General features: G+C 45.9%; 1 pseudogene; it reads right to left on the bottom strand.

Annotated features, from left to right (window-relative positions):
- The window catches only part of LOC124006623, a 99,767-nt pseudogene extending 75,369 nt beyond the window's left edge, over positions 1-24,398 (bottom strand).
- Between the last annotated feature and the right edge of the window lie 366 nt (positions 24,399-24,764).

Here is a 24,764-nt window from a genome sequence, read left to right as displayed (position 1 = left end):
TCCCTCAATTAATAGAAGGATTGAAACAACCCTCTGCAGATGACTTCGTCAACCATTCTGAAAAGACGGTCGACGACATCCGATGCTCGTTTGCTAAGTCAAACGACACCGCTGGTTCTGCTCACACTGCCCTACCCTGTGCTCTGACCTCTTTCTCCCCTCTCTCTCCAGATGAAATCTCGCGTCTTGTGACGGCCGGCCGCCCAACAACCTGCCCGCTCGACCCTATCCCCTCCTCTCTTCTCCAGACCATTTCCGGAGACCTTCTCCCTTACCTCACCTCGCTCATCAACTTATCCCTGACCGCTGGCTACGTGCCGTCCTTGGTCAGCTCTCCCGCTATCTCTCTCAGAATGACCTTCTTGATCCAAATCAGTCAGGTTTCAAGACTAGTCATTCAACTGAGACTGCTCTTCTCTGTATCACGGAGGCGCTCCGCACCGCTAAAGCTAACTCTCTCTCCTCTGCTCTCATCCTTCTAGACCTATCGGCTGCCTTCGATACTGTGAACCATCAGATCCTCCTCTCCACCCTCTCCGAGTTGGGCATCTCCGGCGCGGCCCACGCTTGGATTGCGTCCTACCTGACAGGTCGCTCCTACCAGGTGGCGTGGCGAGAATCTGTCTCCTCACCACGCGCTCTCACCACTGGTGTCCCCCAGGGCTCTGTTCTAGGCCCTCTCCTATTCTCGCTATACACCAAGTCACTTGGCTCTGTCATAACCTCACATGGTCTCTCCTATCATTGCTATGCAGACGACACACAATTAATCTTCTCCTTTCCCCCTTCTGATGACCAGGTGGCGAATCGCATCTCTGCATGTCTGGCAGACATATCAGTGTGGATGACGGATCACCACCTCAAGCTGAACTTCGGCAAGATGGAGCTGCTCTTCCTCCCGGGGAAGGACTGCCCGTTCCATGATCTCGCCATCACGGTTGACAACTCCATTGTGTCCTCCTCCCAGAGCGCTAAGAACCTTGGCGTGATCCTGGACAACACCCTGTCGTTCTCAACTAACATCAAGGACAACACCCTGTCGTTCTCAACTAACAGTGCGGTGGCCCGTTCCTGTAGGTTCATGCTCTACAACATCCGCAGAGTACGACCCTGCCTCACACAGGAAGCGGCGCAGGTCCTAATCCAGGCACTTGTCATCTCCCGTCTGGATTACTGCAACTCGCTGTTGGCTGGGCTCCCTGCCTGTGCCATTAAACCCCTACAACTCATCCAGAACGCCGCAGCCCGTCTAGTGTTCAACCTTCCCAAGTTCTCTCACGTCACCCCGCTCCTCCGCTCTCTCCACTGGCTTCCAGTTGAAGCTCGCATCCGCTACAAGACCATGGTGCTTGCCTACGGAGCTGTGAGGGGAACGGCACCTCAGTACCTCCAGGCTCTGATCAGGCCCTACACCCAAATAAGGGCACTGCGTTCATCCACCTCTGGCCTGCTCGCCTCCCTACCACTGAGGAAGTACAGTTCCCGCTCAGCCCAGTCAAAACTGTTCGCTGCTCTGGCTCCCCAATGGTGGAACAAACTCCCTCACGACGCCAGGACAGCGGAGTCAATCACCACCTTCCGGAGACACCTGAAACCCCACCTCTTTAAGGAATACCTAGGATAGGATAAAGTACTCCTTCTCACCCCCCTCCCCCTTAAAAGATTTAGATGCACTATTGTAAAGTGGCTGTTCCACTGGATGTCATAAGGTGAATGCACCAATTTGTAAGTCGCTCTGGATAAGAGCGTCTGCTAAATGACTTAAATGTAAATGTAAATGTATTTTTACCGAACACAATTAAATGCTTTCAATTGCGTGACCATGTTAAGCATCTTTTTTAACAACATGATATTCTGCTTGAAATAGCATGATATATGTTAATGAAAGAATCAAAATAATGTTGTGTTTTTTTCACCCCTTTTTTTCTCCCCAATTTTCGTTGTATCCAATTGGTAGTAGTTACAGTCTTGTCTCGTCGCTGAAACTCGCTGAAACCTAGCTGCACTGCTTCATGACACAACACACATCCAACCCGGAAGCCAGCCGCACCAATGTGTGGGAGGAAACACCGTACACCTGGCGACCTGGTCGGTGTGCACTGCGCCCAGCCCGCCACAGGAGTTGCTAGTGCGCGATGAGACAAGGATATCCCTGCCGGCCAAACACTACCTAACCCGGACGATGCTGAGCCAATTGTGCGGACCTCCCGGTCCTGGCCGGCTTCGACAGAGCCTGGGCTCAATCCCAGAATCTCTGGTGACACAGCTAGCACTGCGATACAGTGCCTTAGACCACTGCGCCACCCGGGAGGCCTCTCAAAAGAAAAATGCTGATTAATTGTTACCCTAGTTGTTATAGATATTTAGGCATATAATCATGTAAATTAGGCCTTGTGAAATCATTGTGATATGCGCAATAGGTACTGTTGCATATAGATCTAGGTGATTTATGGTTTGATCATATAGAAATATCAAAACATTATTTAAACTCTAAAGCAATTGCTGTCTAAGATGCAGGAACCACTGACTCGCTGACTTTTTCTATAATCAAGACACCTGCTGGTAAGTCTTAACTGGTTAGGACAGCTCATGAGGTGTCCTAAATATCTATCGACTAGGTGTGACTCTCATAGCTTTATGCATAGCTTTATTTTTACCCATATAAGCTGCTCGTGAGATGCATGCCATCCCTAAGGTACTGCCCAGGGATGCAGTGCTTAATGGCAGAGTGGTGAATAGTGGACATGCGTCTGTCATGGAGAAATGCAAACGCCAGCTGGTTCACAGAGCACCAGACCATCTCTACGCGCTTGTTGATGTCCTCCTCCCACTGGAACATCCAACTCCTCCACTGTGTGATGTCTGAGTAGACCACAAAGTAGACCACCAGGGCTGTCTCCTTTGTGTGTCATAAGTCGTTTCAACCGAGGTGGATGAGTATGATATATTCACTGTCACACCTAGCCTTGGCGAGATAGAATAATTTAGAACCCTTCCATTGAGAACATCTCATCCATATTACACGCTCCTGTAGCCAGTGTAATCTCATAGTAAATATTTGCCTTAGTCTTTATTTCCATGCCCTCACAAATTTGCTTTGAGCAATGATAAGTAGGATTATGATCTAGGATCTTATCAATAAAGAAAGTGCACAACATTGTGAGGGTTTAACAAGGAAAGCGTGTGTTAAACTGTATTGTAATGTTGTATAATAATGTTGCATAATCACCTCCGGTGTGAAAAGCATGGAAATTAAAAACAAAAACCATGTTTAAAGTGAGAATAGACATTGGTTGAAGCCGAAAAATAAAGGAAATTCACGAGCACCACAATGCCTATTCCACCCATGCTCTACCAAGGTTGTCCAGCGCAAAGCTTTGACCCATTACAGTAGCTACCTGTATATGTGGGCAGATTACTTAGGATTCAAACCTTCTCAAAGAAACAGTCTAACTCCTCAGAGGGATAATGGACTTTACTTTGATAATAAAAAACATGTATATAATTTCGATGTATGAATTTGTAGACATTGACCTATTGTACATGTGTGGGATTGTTGCGTCACCATCTTTATTGCAGAAATAAATACATGTACAGACATAACTTTAAATGACATATTATTTTGACAGAGGTAATGAACTGTCCATTGATCAGCACAGCAATTGATTAAACAGGAGCATTTTTAAAACATAAGTGGTTCTGAACTTAATTCAATATCACACAGGTAAGGTAACAGTTACAGAAATCAGGAATGCAGACGGGCACTATCTATCCAATCTGCTGTCTCCAACACACCACCACCTGTTGTTATGTTGGGCAACTACTTACCAAAAAAGGATACTTTCAATTACATGTTTTTCTAAAATAAATGCAGACATGCACCACAATACTACAAGACAAAACAGCTCAATCAATCCTGATGGTATAAAAGCAAAGCTTGCATTAATTTCATAAAATATATAATTTCTTACTGTGGTATGTGAAGAATCCAATACCTTACCTTGTATGCAGTAAAAATCACATTATTGTGGAAGCACCTCCTCTAAGAATATGAATTAGGCTGTTTAAGAAGGTTTGAATCCTAAGCAACCTGAAGTACAATACCAATATTGCTACTGTAATGGATCAAAGCTGTGTGCTGGAAAACCTTGGTAGAGCATTGGTGGAATAGGCATTGTTGTGCTCATCTTTTCTTTTTCAGACCAATGCCTGTTCTCACTTAAACATAGTTTTTTGTTTTTTTTAATCAATTACATACACAACCACAGGCATGCACAAACATACTGTATGTATGATGCACACATGCACGCAAGAGAATGTATGCACACCACACACTCGCTTTGTCTGTCTGTCTGTCTGTCTGTCTGTCTGTCTGTCTGTCTGTCTGTCTGTCTGTCTGTCTGTCTGTCTGTCTGTCTGTCTGTCTGTCTGTCTGTCTGTCTGTCTGTCTGTCTGTCTGTCTGTCTGTCTGTCTGTCTGTCTGTCTGTCTGTCTGTCTGTCTGTCTGTCTGTCTGTCTGTCTGTCTGTCTGTCTGTCTGTCTGTCTGTCTGTCTGTCTGTCTGTCTAGGGGTAGCCAGGTGGAAAGCATGGCCAACCATAGGAAAATGCTTATCAAAATTCTCAATTATTGTGGATTTATCAGTGGTAACAGTGTTTCCTAGCCTCAGTGCTCTGGGCAGCTGGGAGGAGGTGTTCTTATTCTCCATGGACTTTACAGAGTCCCAGAACTTTTTTGAGTTTGTGCAACAGGATACACATTTCTGATTGAAAAAGCTAGCCTTAGCTTTCCTAAATGCCTGTGTATATTGGTTCCTAGCTTCCCTGAAAAGTTGCATATCACAGGGGCTGTTTGATGCTAATACAGAACGCCACAGGATGTTTTTGTGCTGGTCAAGGGCAGTCAGGTCTGGAGAGAACCAAGGGCTACATTTTTTGCTTATTTAAGATGGTGAGGAAGGCACTTTGAAAGAATAACCAGGCATCCTCTACTGACGGGATGAGGTCAATATCCTTCCAGGATACCCGGGCCAGGTTGATTAGAAAGGCCTGCTCGCTGAAGTGTTTTAGGGAGCGTTTGAGAGTGATGAGGGGTGGTTGTTTTACCGCAGACCCATTACGAATGCAGGCAATGAGGCAGTGATTGCTGAGATCTTGGTTGAAAACAGCAGAGGTGTATTTGGAGGGCAAGTTGGTTAGGATGATATCTATGAGGGTGCCCTTGTTTACGGATTTTGGGTTGTACCTGGTGGGTTCATTGATAATTTGTGTGAGATTGAGGGCATCAAGCTTAGATTGTAGGATGACAGGGGTGTTAATTATGTCACAGTTTAGGTCACCTAGCAGCACGAGCTCTGAAGATAGATGGGGGCAATCAATTCACATATGGTGTCGAGGGCACAGCTGGGGGCAGAGGGTGACACATAGCAAGCAGCAACGGTGAGAGACTTGTTTCTGGAAAGATGTATTTAAAAAAGTATAATTTTGAATTGTTTAGGTACAGATCTGGATAGTAAAACAGAACTCTGTGGGCTATCTCTGCAGTAGATTGCAACACCACCCGCTTTGGCAATTCTATCTTGTCGAAAAATATTATAGTTAGGGATGGAAATTTCAGGGTTTTTGGTGCACTTCCTAAGCCAGGATTCAGACACGGCTAGGACATCCGGGTTAGCAGAGTGTGCTAAAGCTATGAATAAAACAAACTTAGGGAGGAGGCTTCTAATGTTAACATGCATGAAACCAAGGCTTTTACGGTTACAGAAGTCAACAAATGAGAGCACCTGGAGAGTAGGGGTGGAGCTAGGCACTGCAGGATTAACCTCTACATCACCAGAGGAACAGAGGAGGAGTAGGATGAGGGTATGGCAAAGGCTAACAGGTCTGGTCGTTTAGTGCGTTCAGAGCAGAGAGTAAAAGAAGCAGATTTCTGGGCGAGAGAATAGATTCAAGGCATAATGTACAGACAGAGGTATGGTAGGATGTGAGTATATTGGCGGTAAACCTAGGCATTGAGTAATGATGAGAGAGAAATTGTCTCTAGAGACGTTTAAACCAGGTGATGTCACCGCATATGTGGGAGGTGGAACTAAATGGTAGGTTAAGGCATATTGAGCAGGGCTCGAGGCTCTACAGTGAAATAAGACAATAATAACTAACCAGGACAGTAATGGACAAGGCATATTGATATTAGGGAGAGGCATGCGTAGCCGGGTGATCAATAGGGGTCAAGTGAGTGGTTGGGCTATCTGGAGACACGTTGATTCAGAGAGCTAGCAGACCGGGGCTACAAGCTAGCAGACCATGGCTAGCAAGCTAGCAGACCGGGGCTAGAGAGCTAGCAGAAGGGCCTTAGAGGGACGCTCGACAGAGTAAAGTCTGTTTTGGCCTCTGCATTGGTGACGTCAATAGACCAGTTGTGATGGATTAGTTAGGTTCCGAGTAGCAGAGGGGTCCAAGTCCAATTGGAAAAATAAGTATAGTGGCCCAAGAAATTTGCAGATGGATCTATACAGCTAACAGTCCAATATGCTCTAGACAGCTAGCAGCAGGGGTGGTCGCGATGTAGAGGTCAGTTGAGTAGCCCCTTGAGCAGATTAAGTCGTAGTCCAGTCGTGAAGGATCGGCGGGGTTCCGTGCCCCGTACCGGCAGTAGAAGGATTCCGGGTATTGTAGCCCAGGAGTGGCTGATGGGCCTCTTTAGCAAGCAGGGAGAAAGGGCCTAGCATGGGCTAGCTCCAGGATAATTTGTGCCTGCTCCAGGACCAACGTTAGCCAGTACTCGGATTGCAGCTCGCTAGCTGCAAAGATCCAGGTGAAAATGTCCAGAGCTTGCGGTAAGAATACGGGGATATGGAAAGAAAATAGGTCCGGTATGCTCTGGTTTGAGACGCGTTGTACAAACTGGCGAGAGCTTTCTGAGCTAAACTTTAGCTGATGACCACTAGCAGTAATTAGCTGACTGCTAACTAGCAGCTAGTGAGCTGGCTAGCTTCTGTTGGGGGATTCCAGATTCGAGGTGAATAATACTTCAGAGAAAAAACAGATCCGCACCACATTGGGTGAGGCAGGTTTCAGGAGAGTGTTTGGAAGTTGAGTTTTAGAAAAAAAAAGAAAAAAAAGATATGCGAAGAAAAGGATATCAAAATATATATACACAGGACACGACAAGACGAGGACAAAGGACGTCTGACTGCTACGCCATCTTGGATGAAGGGCATAATCCGAATGTGGACAAGATTAGGACAAAAAATGCATATTAGAATCAGGTAGAAATGGGGATTGAGAGACTTCCCTACAAACTGAACAGTGTGTGAGTAAACCATGGCCCTATGGAGTAGTGCACTATAAAGGGAATAGGGTATCTTTTGGGACACAAACAGCCCCACGAAGGTGTTGATAGAGCTCTAGGATTATCTAAACCTCAGATCAGCCTCACAGGTGTGTGTGTCTGTGTGTGTGCGTGCGTGTGCGCGTGTGAGCAAGCTACTTGAAGAAAAATGGTAGCCTTCAGCTGGCTGGATTTATACTTACAACATGTCAGAGAGGAATGAACACAGAATTGAAATAACTGTATACAGTGTAGAGGTGTTAACATGTTATACAACCCAGTCTCCCTTGGTTTGCTCTGTGATTGTGTAAATTTGGTCATAGTCACTCATTGAGTCAAATGTTGGAAAGGGGTTGTCTGTGATTTTATCAGCACACTGACTTGAGCACATGAGATTGGAAACTCCATTAATTGCATTACAGCCATTATTCAAGTTAATGATTATTACGTTGCAGAGTGTAATAATTCCCAACCTAGCTAGCACATAACGTTCTGAGAACCATACACTCAAAAAAATGCTGGGTTGTTTGGTTGACCCAACTGCTGGGTTGAAGGCGATGGGACACTTAGTTGGGTTCTTTTCTTAAAAATGCTGGGTTATTGAGGCTGGGTGCTGGGTTATTGGTGCTGGGTTATTGGGATATGACTGTAGGCTTAGATTAGTAGGGAGTAAATGTAATTCCTGTTCATTTGTTCTGTTGTATAGTTATCGCATGTTAAGAGCAAACATCGGCATTGTTGTAGCTTCAGCTAGGGTTACAGGTATGAATGAGTTTCTTAAAAGCTTATGTTAATCCATTGTTGGTATACAGTAAAGTGGTATACTTTAATATGCAATTAAGTGGTATACCATATTATTATATGTAATAAATCATTGTAATATTATAGAAGGCTGTGCAAAATGCAAAAAAAAGGGATACTTTTCAGTATGTAAACTTAACATAACGAACCAGAATGACATTTACTCTCACAGGTGGCCAATAAGATCTAGCTGAAAGACACACCCCTAATAAACCGTGCCTCCTGAAAATAACCTGAGGATTAAGTTTTACAAAACACCCAGCTGTTATGTCAACCTAGCATGAGAGCAAAAATACCCAACTGATGGTTAAATTAACACAAAGATTGGCTAATCCCAACAACCAAACTTTACATTTACATTTAACATTTAAGTCATTTAGCAGACGCTCTTATCCAGAGCGACTTACAAATTGGTGCATTCACCTTATGACATCAAGTGGAACAGCCACTTTACAATAGACTTGTTGGGTTATTCACACAATTCCAAATGTGGTTGTTTTTAACCAAGCATTTTTTCTGTGTGTATGATTTTTAGAGCTTGGTGAAAGTGCAGTTGTTCTATGGTTATTTTGCATACAACCTTCACACAACTTTCTGGGAATGGTGCAGGATAGAGCCCCACAGTGGTGGTGTCATAATACCCCAAAAATGTGGTCAAACAGGGAACTGGTTCCAATCGTTTTTCCTATAGGGACTTTTAGAAGCACTTAAAATAAGGTCTGTGTTTCATGTAGGCTTACCCTGGCGTGATGTTTTGATGACCATGTAAATCTCTCTTGAACAAGGTGACTTTTGTCAATATATTCGGCTCTATTTACTCTTAATATTTGAAAATGATAATTAGCATCAAAGTAGACATCATGCAAGACTACAAATCCCTGCAAACTCCTGCACGTCATCTCTAGCTGACACCTTTGCTAACAGGTATAAATGTTGCCAATTTATTCATTACTAAATTTAGCTAACATTAGATAGTTAATCCAGAGATTCTTATATTTGCTTCGATTCTGCAGTCTTGTCCAGATCATCATGGCACTTGTAGTTCATTATGATAGCCACATTAGCAGCTAATTTGCATTCATTTTCTGGGGGGTGAGTACAGGTGAATATATTGATAAAAGTCACCTTGTTCTAGAGACATTTAAACGGTTATAAAAATGTCACGCCAGAGTAAGCCTACACGAAACACAGTGTTTCTAAAATCCCCTATTGGATAAATGAATGGTGGAAAAACGATTGGAGCCATTTCCTTGTTTGACCGCTAGGTTTTATGGGTATTATGACTCATATTGTGTTGCTCTATATTTGCTTGGCTTTGGAACATTCTCAGCACATTTAAGGAACTTGACCAAAAAAAATATTTTCTTGGTATTTCATTAGTTTATTAACAGAACATTTCCTAAAAATGCAAAGATATTTACATACTTTTTGGTAATGGTCTAGGAAAGTTCCTCAACTGGTTTGACACAGGGAATGTTCACAAATAGTTCAGAGAATGTAAGAAACAACGTTCTTCTGTGGGAATTTTAGTACTTCAGCATAACGTTTCCTAAAGGTTTCCTGACGGTTCTATTAAAGTCATGTTCTCAAATTGTTACGAGAATGTTAAGAAGCAACATTCTTCTAAGGTAATTTCAGTACTTCCCCATAATATTACACACAAATTCCCATGTGGTTCTATTTAATGTCATATTCTTACGACATTATGGGAATGTTCTGAAAAATGGTGTGACTTAAGTGATGTTCTCAGAACGTTCAGATAATGTATGGTTCTCTTTTATGTCAGTTCTTGCCAATATTCTGGAAATGCAAACATTTTAAAAATCGACAAGTTTAATTTAAATTTCCTCTAAATAGAAAACTTTCCATAAAAACCACAACAAAAATGTAGTAACATTCAGTAAACGTTCTAAGAATGTTATTTCCAAACATATACATTCTGTTCTCAGCATCAACACATCTCTCTCTCTATCCTCTATCTTGTTAAGTGTGTTCAGGTGTGTTGGCTGTGCCCCCACTAATTGGCCACACCTGATCTCAATGAGTGCTTGTTTCCTTTGAAATTAGGTCTAGTTCAATAGACTAAAATGAACAGCTTTGAATGGGAAAAAACAACGTGGCATGCTAGCTCCATCCTGTTGGCGCAGTAGACTAATTTCAAGGATAGAGAACAGAAGATCATAGTTTTGAATCTCACCGATGCTGTGTTTAGAGAATGTTCTCAGAATGTTATTTAATTATCTTCAAATAACCTATAATTTACATTCTCAGAGCATTAGTAAAAACCTGCCAGGAAAACTTTCAGGAACCATTATTATGACAGATGCTGGATTAAGTTATTGGGGGAGATGGTAAGAGAAAGATATTAACATGACTTGTGAAGTATCCGCCACCCTAAACGGAAACTGTCTTACATGTTTCAGGTAATGGATCAACGTCCCCTCCCCTTCAGTCATCACATCCCACAGCCTGTTGACATACACTACAATACCATTTATGTTTCGTGCGTTGTCCACAAGAGATTACACTTTTCTCAAACCTTGTTTGGAGATTTAACCTCAGTATCTCTGTGTGTATTATGCTGCATGCACTCTCTAAGTATGACCTCAGCTGTAAAAACAGTTGGTGCACCCACCCCTCTCCTCACCCACACATCCAGGCGTGGGTCCCTGGGGTGGGGTGGTGGGGGAGCAAGGAACACCTCTCCTGGATGTTTGTGGCTGGGGATGTGGGAGTTTGGGTTGAAGCAAGCCAAATACCTCCAGGGTTTAGATGGTTTTATGTGTTAGGACACACTTCAACAGTTCTGTGTGTGTGTGTGTGTGTTTATTTAAGACAGTGTGACGGAGAGAAAGTGTGTGTTATTCTTTAATGCATATCAATCCTTCCTTTCATTTTTCATCATCCACCCCACTAGTTAGAAAAAAGCCTATCGGCAACACAATGTCAGGATTCATATGTGCCGTATAACATTATTTGGTAGAGCAAGAACTAGAAAAGCAAATGACATGAAGTAGTCTGTTAAGGGGAGCACAGAATTGTTGGAATGGTGTTTGTTTGTGTGTGTGTGTGTGTGTGTGTGTGTGTGTGTGTGTGTGTGTGTGTGTGTGTGTGTGTGTGTGTGTGTGTGTGTGTGTGTGTGTGTGTGTGTGTGTGTGTGTGCGTGCGCGCGTGCGTGCGTGCGTGCGTGCGTGTGTGCGTGCGTGCGTGTGTGTGTGTGTGTGTGTGTGTGTGTGTGTGTGTGTGTGTGTGTGTGTGTGTGTGTGTGTGAGCGAGCGTGGGAGAGGTGTGCACGCTTGTATCCAGGGTAGTTAAACCTCTCTGACTTCCTCCTCCAGGTCCCGAGGCTGCTGGGAGGCCCCTCTCTGCCAACAGCTTTTCTCTGGCTCGCTCTCGCTCGCTCTCGCTCGCTCTCGCTCCAGCTCCATAAAATGCCAGTGGATAGCCATGCGTCCCTACGGAACATCCCCAGGAAAAACACACAGCTATGAATGGCCTGCATTGAGCCCGGGGTTGAAGGGTGCAGGGGCTGAGGAGGGGTGTACAGGGGGGAATATAGGGTCAGCACCAGACCCCTCCTACATGGGGAAAGGTCACCCCACTGACCAGCCTGGTGGCCTCTCAGGAGCACGCTGGAGAAAGTCCAAGACAAGAAGCATAAATTCCCTGGTAACCCTCTTTCTCTCGTCTCCTCCACTCCTCACTCACTCACTCACTCACGCCCTCACTCTCTATCCTTTCTCCTGCCCTCCACTCTCCTCCCTCCCTCCTCCACCTCTTCAGTCCATCCGTCTCTCCCTAAACCCTCCCTCCCTGTCCTCCACCCCTATAGACTGTGAATTTATAGTCCTATGAATCCCTGTCTTCAGCTTCTGTGAGACTGATTATTTGTTTAGACTGGTAAAGTCATTAAGCATTAACGATGGAGCATCAATCTGACAGGCTGTTACACTGTCAGGCCCAGCCCGGCCCAACCAACCTCTGGCCTGTGTCCTAAATAGCACACTATTCCATATTGCCATAGGCCTGCATGATAAAGTATTATAGTATACTATGGTATAAAAACTATAGTATTCACTGTTGGTTTTTTTTCGGGCGTTACTGTAGTATTCACTGTAATGTTTTTGTGGACTAAAGTATTTATGTAGTATACTGTAGTATTGACAGTTAACTATATTATAAAAACTCTAGTAAAAGAAAACTGTAGTATATACTATAGTAATTCATGTAATTCAATATACCATGCTGTAGTATTTACTGTAGTGTTTTTGCGGACTGTCGTATAATGTACTATTTACTGTAGTGGTTTTGCAGACATTACTGTAGTATTTAATATAGTTATTTTGTTTCATTATCTTTGATATAAAAGTGAAGGCTTTCTTCTTCAGGAAACCTACTGGAAAACTCTAAAAGTCCAAATTTTCCATAACCTGTAAGTAGGAATGGGTTTTGAACAGAGAGTTCAGCGCGTCTGCTCTTTTCTATAACTTGTAGGGAACACAATATGGTCTATACTTGACATGTAGATTTTGCACTTATGGGTAGCACAAATTGCGAAATGGGGAGGGGGAATGGACAAGGACACATGAAATACCATCGTTAAAAAAGTTTCATTTTTTTGTGGACATTACTTCATTATTTATTACATGTATTTTTTCAGATAATACTGTAGTATTTTACAACATTCTAAAGTAAGTACTACATTTTAGCCATTTAGCAGATGCTCTTATCCAGACCGACTTACAGTAGCAAGTGGATACATTTTCATCCTTTCTCCCCAGTGGGAATCAAGCACAAGGCATTGCCAGTGCCATGCTCCACCAACTGAGCCACATGGGACCCCATATGATCTATACATGATCAAGAGATAATGCAGAGTCTAGTATAGTATTCTACAGTATACTATAGTTTACTATATAATTCTATAGTAAGTAGTGTATTATTCTATTGTAAACTGTCATATTTTTTCATGTGGGGGGCTCTGGTCAAAAGTAATGCATTTTGGAGGGAATAGGGTGCCATTTGGGATTCAGTCCGACTACTCCTCTTCTGCAATGACAACTCTCTGGGTGTGAAAACGCTTTGATACTCATCTAGAGCACCCCCCCAGTGCACATTTGTTTTTTTGCCCAAGCATTACACAGATGATTAAAGTAACCAACTCATCATCAACCTTATTTGAATCAGCTGTTTATTGCTCGGGCCAAAGCCAAAACGTGCACCCGGGGGGCGAGGGGGGCAGGACCGAGTTTGGGGAATCCCTGATCTATAGAACCCTTTCAAAATGTGTTGGCGATTTGGCTCATGCTACTCAGGCTAATAAGGCAAAATTATTTAAGTGCATAAAAGGTTTTTCTATCGACCCTGAGGAAACATGAAAGACCAATTTCAAAAAAATTGGCCAGTGGTGTTGTTTCTTTATGTCTGTAAATTACCAAGTTTATTTCTCTATAATCATCATTAAGTTGTGTTTTGTCAATGAGCAGTCTCCTCCTCAACCCGTGAAACCTACTCCAAATATAAAACTCAGCACACCAACCAATGGTCTCCAAATACGGGGAAAGAGAGGGGGGTGCTCCAGGTCTCTCTGGGCTCATATAGCTAGGGGAGGGAAAAACTCTAAAGCTAACAAAGGGTTGGTGTTCAGGTTTATGTGTTTGCTCTGTGACATCCTAGCGCCATCCGACCAGCACTACATTTCACTTCTCTTCCCTTGTCGACTCACAGAAACTCTATCCGTACGCACCCGCCAGGGAGGGAGGGAGGAGAGGGGGGTTAGGAAGGAAACACGCTGATCTGTGTAACATATGTGGAGAGGAGAGGACGGCAGGACGCAGAGTGGTGCTGGACCCCCTGCTAGTCAGTTCCACCTGAGTGAGACATGACAGGAGAGGATGGAGCGATCAAGAGGAGAGGAAGAACGCCGTAGGAATCAATTACACAGTGTAAAAACAATGGAGCCTGCACAGGCAGACAGGTCGAGAAGTTACAGCAGGATCAGTGTCCCTAGAATGTCCACTGCTACTCCACTTACACCAACTCAACTCTGCCACAATAGTTGGGGAATACTTGCTCTGTTTCAGTACTAAGTTTAAATAAATAAAAATTAAAAGCACCCTTATTTTTATATATATATTTTTTTAATACTCAATTTTACACTGTCCTATGTCAAAATTATATAAATTTTGCCTCCCACCAAATCACAGATGTCTCACATTCAAACAATGCATTTTGTTTACTGCTACACTAACAGGAAATTAGAACTCGTAACACTTGTAAAAGTGATAAATCTCCACACAACTTTCCTCAAATTTTTATGACTGAAATCAAATTTGGCAGGTGGATGTTTTCAATAATACAGAGGGAGGCAGAAGTAATGGAGATGGGAGTTTATCTATTTGAAAGTTCATACTTTGTTACATTTTACAACACAAAACAAACACGTGCCAGCACAAATGCTAAAAACTACCATACCGGTATTATTACTACATAAGCCACCCAAAATTGCCAATGAATACTTCAGATATATTGTATGTATCTGTGACTTCCACTGGAAAACAAAAGGATAAGACTGGGAGATTTAAAAAAAATCTAACTGGCTTGTCGTTGTACCATACATAATAGTACATATAGCATCCAACCCTTACAAGGCACGTTTTACTCACATAAGGTCTAACCACAAGTACCTGGATTATTTTTGTCTTTCTTCCTTGCTCTTCTGAGTCCACTAGCTAAGTGCTGGCACACACATTTGACTTCTTTCCAGGACAATTATTCTATAAGCCTTTTCCTCTGTGGTCAGGTCGTGCTTCCTACATCTGGCCTGCCTCTTCTAATTGAACGTGTACTGTATTTATTGCCATATATATTTTAATATGTATGCGTGTGTGCATCTGCGTGTATATGAGTGTGCACCCGGCATGAGTACTGGAGCTTTTGCCTTTGTTTGTGTCAAATCCGGTCTGTTTGTTTGTTTGTCTACGTTGCAACTGTATGTTTTGATGTACAGCGCATTCGGAAAGTATTCAGACACCTTGACTTTTTCCACATTTCGCTACGTTACAGCCTTTTTTTAAATGGATTCAATCATTTTTGATTCTCATCAATCTACAAGCAATACCCATAATTACAAAGCAGAAACAGGTTTTTATACATTTTTTGCAAATGTATAAAAAATAAAAAATGCATATCCTCTCAAGCTCTGTCAGGTTGGATGGGGAGAGACGCTGCACAGCTATTTTCAGGTCTCTCCAGAGATGTTCGATCAGGTTCATTTCCGGGCTCAGACTGGGATAGTTAAGGACATTCAGAGACTTGTCCCGAAGCTACTCCTCCGTTGTGGCTGTTTGCTTAGTGTCATTGTCCTGTTGGAAGGTAAACCTTCGCCCCAGTCCTGAGTGCTCTGGAGCAGGTTTTCATCAAGATTCTCTCTGTACTTTGCTCCATTCATCTTTGCCTCGATCCTGACTAGTCTCCCAGTCCCTGCTGCTAAAAAACTTCCCCACAGCGAGTGGTGCCAGGTTTCTTCGAGACGTGATGCTTGGCATTCAGGCCAAAGTGTTCAATCTTGGTTTCATCAGACCAGAGAATCTTGTTTCTCATAGTCTGAGATTCCTTTAGGTACCTTTTTGGCAAACTCCAAGTGGGCTGTCATGTGCCTTTAACTGAGAAGTGGCTTCCGTCTGGCTACTCTACCACAAAAGCCTGATTGGTGGAGCGCTGCAGAGATGCTTGTCCTTCTGGAAGTTTCTCCCATCTCAACAGAGGAACTCTGGAGCTCTCTGAGTGACCATCTGGTTTTTTGTATACTCCCTGAACAAGGCCCTTCTCCCCTGATTGCTTAGTTTGGCTGGGCGGCTGTCTTTAGGAAGAGTGTTGGTGGTTCCAAACTTCTTCCATTTAACCCTTGTGTGGTATTCATGTTTTTATTATTCACCCAATGTTCGCGGGTCTGTTGGAACTACAACATTTTGGGTTTTTTAAATCAATACAGCCAAAATAATTTACATAAAAATACTTAATACTTAGATGTTGACTCATATCAATTACAAGCTATATAGACATCATACATGGTTAATATTTGCCATTTACCTCTGCTAGTGTGATAACATGCGTCTTGGTGAGAGGTGTAGGAGTCAGGCGCGGGAGAGCAGGGATGTCTGAGAAGCGTGTTTAATAATATAGTCCACCAATACGAAACGGCACAGACAAAAATCTCCAAATTATGCTCTCGAATACTCAGAAACTCGTGCAAACACACGGAGGAACAAACACAGTTCCAACACTTTACATACACATGCGTAATAGCGAAAAAACAACAAACATCAAATACAATCGAGTGCAATACACACAAGTCTAATCCTGCATGAATTACGGCAGGTAACAGGTGCCCTATATACCCACAGAAATCAAAGCAATTGAAAACCAGGTGTGAAAAGGAACACAGAAAAAACAACCAGAAAAAGAAAAAGGGATAGGTAGCGACTAGTAGACCGGCGACGCCCCGAACAGGGAGAGGAGTTACCTTCGGTAGAAGTCATGACAGTACCCCCCGCCCCCCCCTGACGCGCGGCTCCCGCAGCGCGACGACGCTGGCCTCGAGGACGACCCGGAGGACGAGGCGCAGGGCGATCCGGATGGAGGCGGTGAAACTCCCTTAGCATAGGGGGATCCAGTACGTCCTCCACCGGCACCCAGCATCTCTCCTCCGGACCATACCCCTCCCAGTCCACGAGGTACTGAAGACCCCCCACCCGACGCCTCGAGTCCAGTATGGACCGAACTGCATACACCGGCGCCCCCCCGATGTCCAGAGGGACCTCCCGCACCTCATCTTCTTGAAGCGGACCAGCCACCACCGGCCTGAGGAGAGACACATGAAACGAGGGGTTAATACGGTAATGCGGGGGGAGCTGTAACCTATAACACACCTCGTTTATTCTCCTCAGGACTTTGAATGGCCCCACAAACCGCGGACCCAGCTTCCGGCAGGGCAGGTGGACGGGCAGGTTTCGGGTCGAGAGCCAGACCCGGCCCCCGGTGTGTACACCGGGGCCTCGCTGCGGTGGCGGACGGCACTGGCCTTCTGCCGCCCTTCGGCCCGTTTAAGGTACCCGTGGGCGGCCTCCCAGGTTTCCCTTGAGCGTTTCACCCAATCGTCCACCGCAGGAGCCTCGGTCTGGCTTTGATGCTATGGTACCAGGACCGGCTGATAGCCCAACACACATTGGAAGGGCGACAGGTTCGTAGAGAAGTTGGGGAGTGAGTTCTGGGCCATCTCCGCCCAGGGGATGTATTTCGCCCACTCCCCTGGCTGGTCCTGTCAATACGACCGCAGAAACCTACCCACATCCTGGTTCACTCTTTCCACCTGCCCATTCCTCTCGGGGTGAAACCCAGAGGTCAGGCTGACCAAGACGCCCAAACGTTCCATGAACGCCTTCCACACCCTGGACGTGGACCCCGATCAGAAACAATATCCTCAGGCACCCCGTAGTGCCGGAAGACGTGAGTAAACAGGGCCTCCGCTGTCTGTAGGGCCGTAGGGAGACCGGGCAAAGGGAGGAGACGACAGGACTTAGAAAACCGATCCACAACGACCAGGATCGTGGTGTTGCCCTGTGACGTTGGCAGATCGGTCAAGAAGTCAACCGACAGGTGTGAACAAGGCCGCTGTGGAACGGGAAGGGGTTGTAACTTCCCTCTGGGCAGGTGCCTCGGAGCCTTGCACTGAGCGCACACTGAGCAGGAGGACACATAAACCCTCACGTCCTTGGCTAAAGTGGGCCATCAGTACTTCCCACTAAGACATCGCACCGTCCTCCCGATCCCCGGGTGACCAGAGGAGGGGGATGTGTGAGCCCACCAAATTAACCTGTCTCTAACCTCCAGCGGAACATACACCCGTCCCGCTGGACACTGTGGTGGAGTGGGCTCAACACGCGATGCTCACTCAATGTCTGCGTCCACCTCCCACCTTACAAGTGCCACTAGACAAGAAGCCGGGAGGATGGGCGCAGGTTCAATGGCCCGCTCCTCCGTATCATATAGTCGGGACAGTGTGTCTGCCTTAGTGTTCTGGGAGCCTGGTGTATAGGAGATGGTATGACCTAAATCGGGTGAAAAACATGGCCCACCTTGCCTGACGAGGGTTCAGTCTCCTCGCTGCCCGAATGTACTCTAGATTACGGTGGTCAGTCCAGATGAGGAAAGGGTTTTGGGCCCCCTCAAGCCAATGTCTCCACACCTTCAGGGCTCTGACAACAGCTAGCAGCTCCCGATCCCCCATGTCATAGTTTCGCTCCGCGGGGCTGAGCTTCCGAGAAAAGAAAGCACAGGGGCGGAGCTTCTGTGGCGCACCCGAGCGCTGGGAGAGCACGGCTCCAACCCCAGCCTCGGATGCGTCCACCTCCACTATAAATGCCAAAGAGGGGTCCGGATGCGCCAGCACGGGAGCCGAGGTAAAAAGAGCCTTCAGGCGACCAAAAGCCCTGTCCGCCTCAGCCGACCATCCCAGACGCATCGGCCCCCCCTTCAGCAGTGACGTAATGGGCGCAGCCACCTGCCCAAAACCCCGGATAAACCTCCGGTAGTAGTTGGCAAACCCTAAGAACCCAAACCACCTCCTTTACCGTGGTTGGAGTCGGCCAATTACGCACGGCTGCAATGCGGTCACCCTCCATCACCAACCCCGATGTGGAAATGCGATATCCAAGGAAGGAGACGGCCTGTTGGAAGTACGAGCATTTCTCAGCCTTGACGTACAGGTCATGCTCCAACAGTCGCCCAAGTACCCTGCGTACCAGAGACACATGCACGGCCTGTGTAGCGGAATAGACCAGAATATCATTGATGTAAACCACCACACCCTGACCGTGCAGGTCCCTGAGAATCTCATCCACAAAAGATTGGAAGACTGCTGGAGCATTCTTCAACCCGTACGGCATGACGAGGTACTCATAATGGCCGGATGTGGTACTCAACGCCGTCTTCCACTCATCTCCCTTCCGGATACACACCAAGTTATATGCACTTCTGAGATCCAGTTTTGTGAAAAACCGTGCTCCGTGAAATGACTCAATCGCCGTGGCAATGAGAGGTAGCGGGTAACTATACCCCACCGTGATGGAATTTAGACCTCTATAGTCAATGCACGGACGCAGACCACCCTCCTTCTTCTTCACAAAAAAGAAACTCGAGGAGGCAGGTGAGATGGAGGGTTGAATGAACCCCTGCCCCAGAGATTCCGATATGTATGTCTCCATAGCCACCGTCTCCTCCTGTGACAGGGGATACACGTGACTCCTGGGAAGTGCAGCGCCTACCAGGAGATTTATCGCACAATCCCCTCGTCGATGAGGTGGTAATTGGGTCGCCTTCTTTTTACAGAAGGCGATAGCCAAATCGGCATATTTTGAGGGAATGTGCACGGTGGAGACTTGGTCTGAACTCTCCACAGTTGTAGCACCGATGGAAACTCCTACACACCTGCCTGAGCACTCCTCCGACCACCCCTGTAGAGCCCTCTGTTGCCACGAAATCCTGGGGTGTGACGGGCCAACCAGGGAATCCCCAACACCACCGGAAACGCAGGAGAATCAAATCAAATCAAATCAAATAATTTATTTATATAGCCCTTCGTACATCAGCTGATATCTCAAAGTGCTGTACAGAAACCCAGCCTAAAACCCCAAACAGCAAACAATGCAGGTGTAAAAGCACGGTGGCTAGGAAAAACTCCCTAGAAAGGCCAAAACCTAGGAAGAAACCTAGAGAGGAACCAGGCTATGTGGGGTGGCCAGTCCTCTTCTGGCTGTGCCGGGTAGAGATTATAACAGAACATGACCAAGATGTTCAAATGTTCATAAATGACCAGCATGGTCAAATAATAATAAGGCAGAACAGCTGAAACTGGAGCAGCAGCACAGTCAGGTGGACTGGGGACAGCAAGGAGCCATCATGTCAGGTAGTCCTGGGGCACGGTCCTAGGGCTCAGGTCCTCCGAGAGAGAGAAAGAAAGAGAGAATTAGAGAGAGCATATGTGGGGTGGCCAGTCCTCTTCTGGCTGTGCCGGGTGGAGATTATAACAGAACGTGGCCAAGATGTTCAAATGTTCATAAATGACCAGCATGGTTGAATAATAGTAAGGCAGAACAGTTGAAACTGGAGCAGGAGCATGGCCAGGTGGACTGGGGACAGCAAGGAGTCCTCATGTCAGGTAGTCCTGGGACATGGTCCTAGGGCCCAGGCCAGTTGAAACTGGAGCAGCAGCATGGCCAGGTGGACTGGGGACAGCAAAGAGTCATCATGTCAGGTAGTCCTGGGGCATGGTCCTAGGGCTCAGGTCCTCCGAGAGAGAGAAAGAAAGAGAGAAGGAGAGAATTAGAGAACGCACACTTAGATTTACACAGGACACCGAATAGGACAGGAGAAGTACTCCAGATAAACAAACTGACCCTAGCCCCCCGACACATAAACTACTGCAGCATAAATACTGGAGGCTGAGACAGGAGGGGTCAGGAGACACTGTGGCCCCATCCGAGGACACCCCCGGACAGGGCCAAACAGGAAGGATATAACCCCACCCACTTTGCCAAAGCACAGCCCCCACACCACTAGAGGGAAATCTTCAACCACCAACTTACCATCCTGAGACAAGGCTGAGTATAGCCCACAAAGATCTCCGACACGGTACAACCCAAGGGGGGGGGGGGGAGGAAACCCAGACAGGCCGACCACAACAGTGAATCAACCCACCCAGGTGACGCACCCCCCAGGGACGGCACGAGAGAGCCCCAGAAAGCCAGTGACTCAGCCCCGTAACAGGGTTAGAGGCAGAGAATCCCAGTGGAAAAAGGGGAACCGGCCAGGCAGAGACAGCAAGGGCGGTTCGTTGCTCCAGAGCCTTTCCGTTCACCTTCCCACTCCTGGGCCAGACTACACTCAATCATATGACCCACTGAAGAGATGAGTCTTCAGTAAAGACTTAAAGGTTGAGACCGAGTTTGCGTCTCTGACATGGGTAGGCAGACCGTTCCATAAAAATGGAGCTCTATAGGAGAAAGCCCTGCCTCCAGCTGTTTGCTTAGAAATTCTAGGGACAATTAGGAGGCCTGCGTCTTGTGACCGTAGCGTACGTGTAGGTATGTACGGCAGGACCAAATCAGAGAGGTAGGTAGGAGCAAGCCCATGTAATGCTTTGTAGGTTAGCAGTAAAACCTTGAAATCAGCCCTTGCTTTGACAGGAAGCCAGTGTAGAGAGGCTAGCACTGGAGTAATATGATCAAATTTTTTGGTTCTAGTCAGGATTCTAGCAGCCGTATTTAGCACTAACTGAAGTTTATTTAGTGCTTTATCCGGGTAGCCGGAAAATAGAGCATTGCAGTAGTCTAACCTAGAAGTGACAAAAGCATGGATTAATTTTTCTGCATCATTTTTGGACAGAAAGTTTCTGATTTTTGCAATGTTACGTAGATGGAAAAAAGCTGTCCTCGAAATGGTCTTGATATGTTCTTCAAAAGAGAGATCAGGGTCCAGAGTAACGCCGAGGTCCTTCACAGTTTTATTTGAGACGACTGTACAACCATTAAGATTAATTGTCAGATTCAACAGAAGATCTCTTTGTTTCTTGGGACCTAGAACAAGCATCTCTGTTTTGTCCGAGTTTAATAGTAGAAAGTTTGCAGCCATCCACTTCCTTATGTCTGAAACACATGCTTCTAGCGAGGGCAATTTTGGTGCTTCACCATGTTTCATTGAAATGTACAGCTGTGTGTCATCCGCATAGCAGTGAAAGTTTACATTATGTTTTCGAATAACATCCCCAAGAGGTAAAATATATAGTGAAAACAATAGTGGTCCTAAAACAGAACCTTGAGGAACACCGAAATGTACAGTTGATTTGTCAGAGGACAAACCATTCACAGAGACAAACTGATATCTTTCTGACAGATAAGACCTAAACCAGGCCAGAACATGTCCGTGTAGACCAATTTGGGTTTCCAATCTCTCCAAAAGAATGTGGTGATCGATGGTATCAAAAGCAGCACTAAGGTCTAGGAGCACGAGGACAGATGCAGAGCCTCGGTCCGATGCCATCAAAATGTCATTTACCACCTTCACAAGTGCCGTCTCAGTGCTATGATGGGGTCTAAAACCAGACTGAAGCATTTCGTATACATTGTTTGTCTTCAGGAAGGCAGTGAGTTGCTGCGCAACAGCCTTCTCTAAAATCTTTGAGAGGAATGGAAGATTCGATATAGGCCGATAGTTTTTTATATTTTCTGGGTCAAGGTTTGGCTTTTTCAAGAGAGGCTTTATTACTGCCACTTTTAGTGAGTTTGGTACACATCCAGTGGATAGAGAGCCGTTTATTATGTTCAACATAGGAGGGCCAAGCACAGGAAGCAGCTCTTTCAGTAGTTTAGTTGGAATAGGGTCCAGTATACAGCTTGAAGGTTTAGAGGCCATGATTATTTTCATCATTGTGTCAAGAGATATAGTACTAAAACACTTGAGCGTCTCTCTTGATCCTAGGTCCTGGCAGAGTTGTGCAGACTCAGGACAACTGAGGTTTGGAGGAATACGCAGGTTTAAAGAGGAGTCCGTAATTTGCTTTCTAATAATCATAATCTTTTCCTCAAAGAAGTTCATGAATTTATCACTGCTAAAGTGCAAGTCATCCTCTCTTGGGGAATGCTGCTTTTTAGTTAGCTTTGCCACAGTATCAAAAAGGAATTTCGGATTGTTCTTATTTTCCTCAATTAAGTTAGAAAAATAGGACGATCGAGCAGCAGTAAGGGCTCTTCGGTACTGCACGGTACCATCCTTCCAAGCTAGTCGGAAGACTTCCAGTTTGGTGTGGCGCCATTTCCGTTCCAATTTTCTGGAAGCTTGCTTCAGAGCTCGGGTATTTTCTGTGTACCAGGTAGCTAGTTTCTTATGAGACATTTTTTTAGTTTTTAGGGGTGCAACTGCATCTAGGGTATTGCGCAAGGTTAAATTGAGATCCTCAATTAGGTGGTTAACGGATTTTTGTCCTCTGGCGTCCTTGGGTAGGCAGAGGGAGTCTGGAAGGGCATCAAGGAATCTTTGTGTTGTCTGTGAATTTATAGCACGACTTTTGATGTTCCTTGGTTGGGGTCTGAGCAGATTATTTGTTGCAATTGCAAACGTAATAAAATGGTGGTCTGATAGTCCAGGATTATGAGGAAAAACATTAAGATCCACAACATTTATTCCATGGGACAAAACTAGGTCCAGCGTATGACTGTGAGAGTGAGTGGGTCCAGAGACATGTTGGACAAAACCCACTGAGTCGATGATGGCTCCAAAAGCCTTTTGGAGTGGGTCTGTGGACTTTTCCATGTGAATATTAAAGTCACCAAAGATTAGAATATTATCTGCAATGACTACAAGGTCTGATAGGAATTCAGGGAACTCAGTGAGAAACGCTGTATATGGCCCAGGAGGCCTGTAAACAGTAGCTATAAAAAGTGATTGAGTAGGCTGCATAGATTTCATGACTAGAAGCTCAAAAGACGAAAACGTCATTTTTTTTTGTAAATTGAAATTTGCTATCGTAAATGTTAGCAACACCTCCGCCTTTGCGGGATGCACGGGGGATATGGTCACTAGTGTAGCCAGGAGGTGAGGCCTCATTTAACACAGTAAATTCATCAGGCTTAAGCCATGTTTCAGTCAGGCCAATCACATCAAGATTATGATCAATGAGGAAGAGACTAATTCTCTCCTCATGACCCTCCTGCGTAACCATACCCAGTGGAGCCGTGGCCTCCCTGACTAGCCCTGACCCTAATGGTCGGCTATATAAGGCGTGCACTGGGAAGGGTTTGTCCAGCTGAACAAGGGGAATCCCTAATCTGTTCTCTATAAACCGCGGTCAATAAAATTCCCCGCTTCGCCAGAATCTACCTTATGCCGGGAAAGAGGGGAAAATTCAGGAAAAACAATCCATACATACATGTGACCAACAGGGGGCTCTGGGTGAGCCTGGTGCTGACTCACCTGAGGTGTCCGGGCAGTGCTCGGCCTGGCGTCTCGACTCCCGGGGGGACCCACCCAGCACCGGTCAGCAGTGTGCCCTCTGCGACCACAGCTGGCACAGGAAAGGCCCCCTCCTCCGGTCGCCCTCACTGAAGTACCTCCTAGCTCCATGGGTGTTGGAGTGGTGGTGCTGGGAGATGGAACTGACAGGGCCCGATCTGGACGTCCGCGGGTCGCCAGCAAGTTGTCCAACCGAATGGACATGTCGATCAATTGGTCCAAGGACAGGGCGGTGTCTCTACAGGCCAGCTCCCTACGGACGTCCTCACGCAAACTACACCTATAGTGATCGATCAAGGCCCTGTCGTTCCATCCCGCGCCAGCGGCCAAGGTCCGGAACTCTAGAGCAAAGTCCTGAGCACTCCTCCTCTCCTGCCTCAGATGGAACAGCCGTTCACCCGCCGCTCGACCCTCAGGTGGGTGATCGAACACGGCCGAAAGTGGCGGGTGAACTCTGGATAGTGGTCCCTCGCCGAGTCAGGATCGTTCCATACCGCGTTGGCTCACTCCAGGGCTTTACCTGCGAGGCAGGAGACGAGGGCGTTCACGCTCTCACCCCCCGAAGGAGCC

Source organism: Oncorhynchus gorbuscha, linkage group LG20 (genome assembly GCF_021184085.1).
Source record: "Oncorhynchus gorbuscha isolate QuinsamMale2020 ecotype Even-year linkage group LG20, OgorEven_v1.0, whole genome shotgun sequence".
NCBI classification, from domain to species: Eukaryota; Metazoa; Chordata; class Actinopteri; order Salmoniformes; family Salmonidae; genus Oncorhynchus; species Oncorhynchus gorbuscha.
The sequence above is the reverse complement of the archived record's forward strand: the minus strand, read 5'-3'. Positions and strand labels throughout refer to the sequence as shown.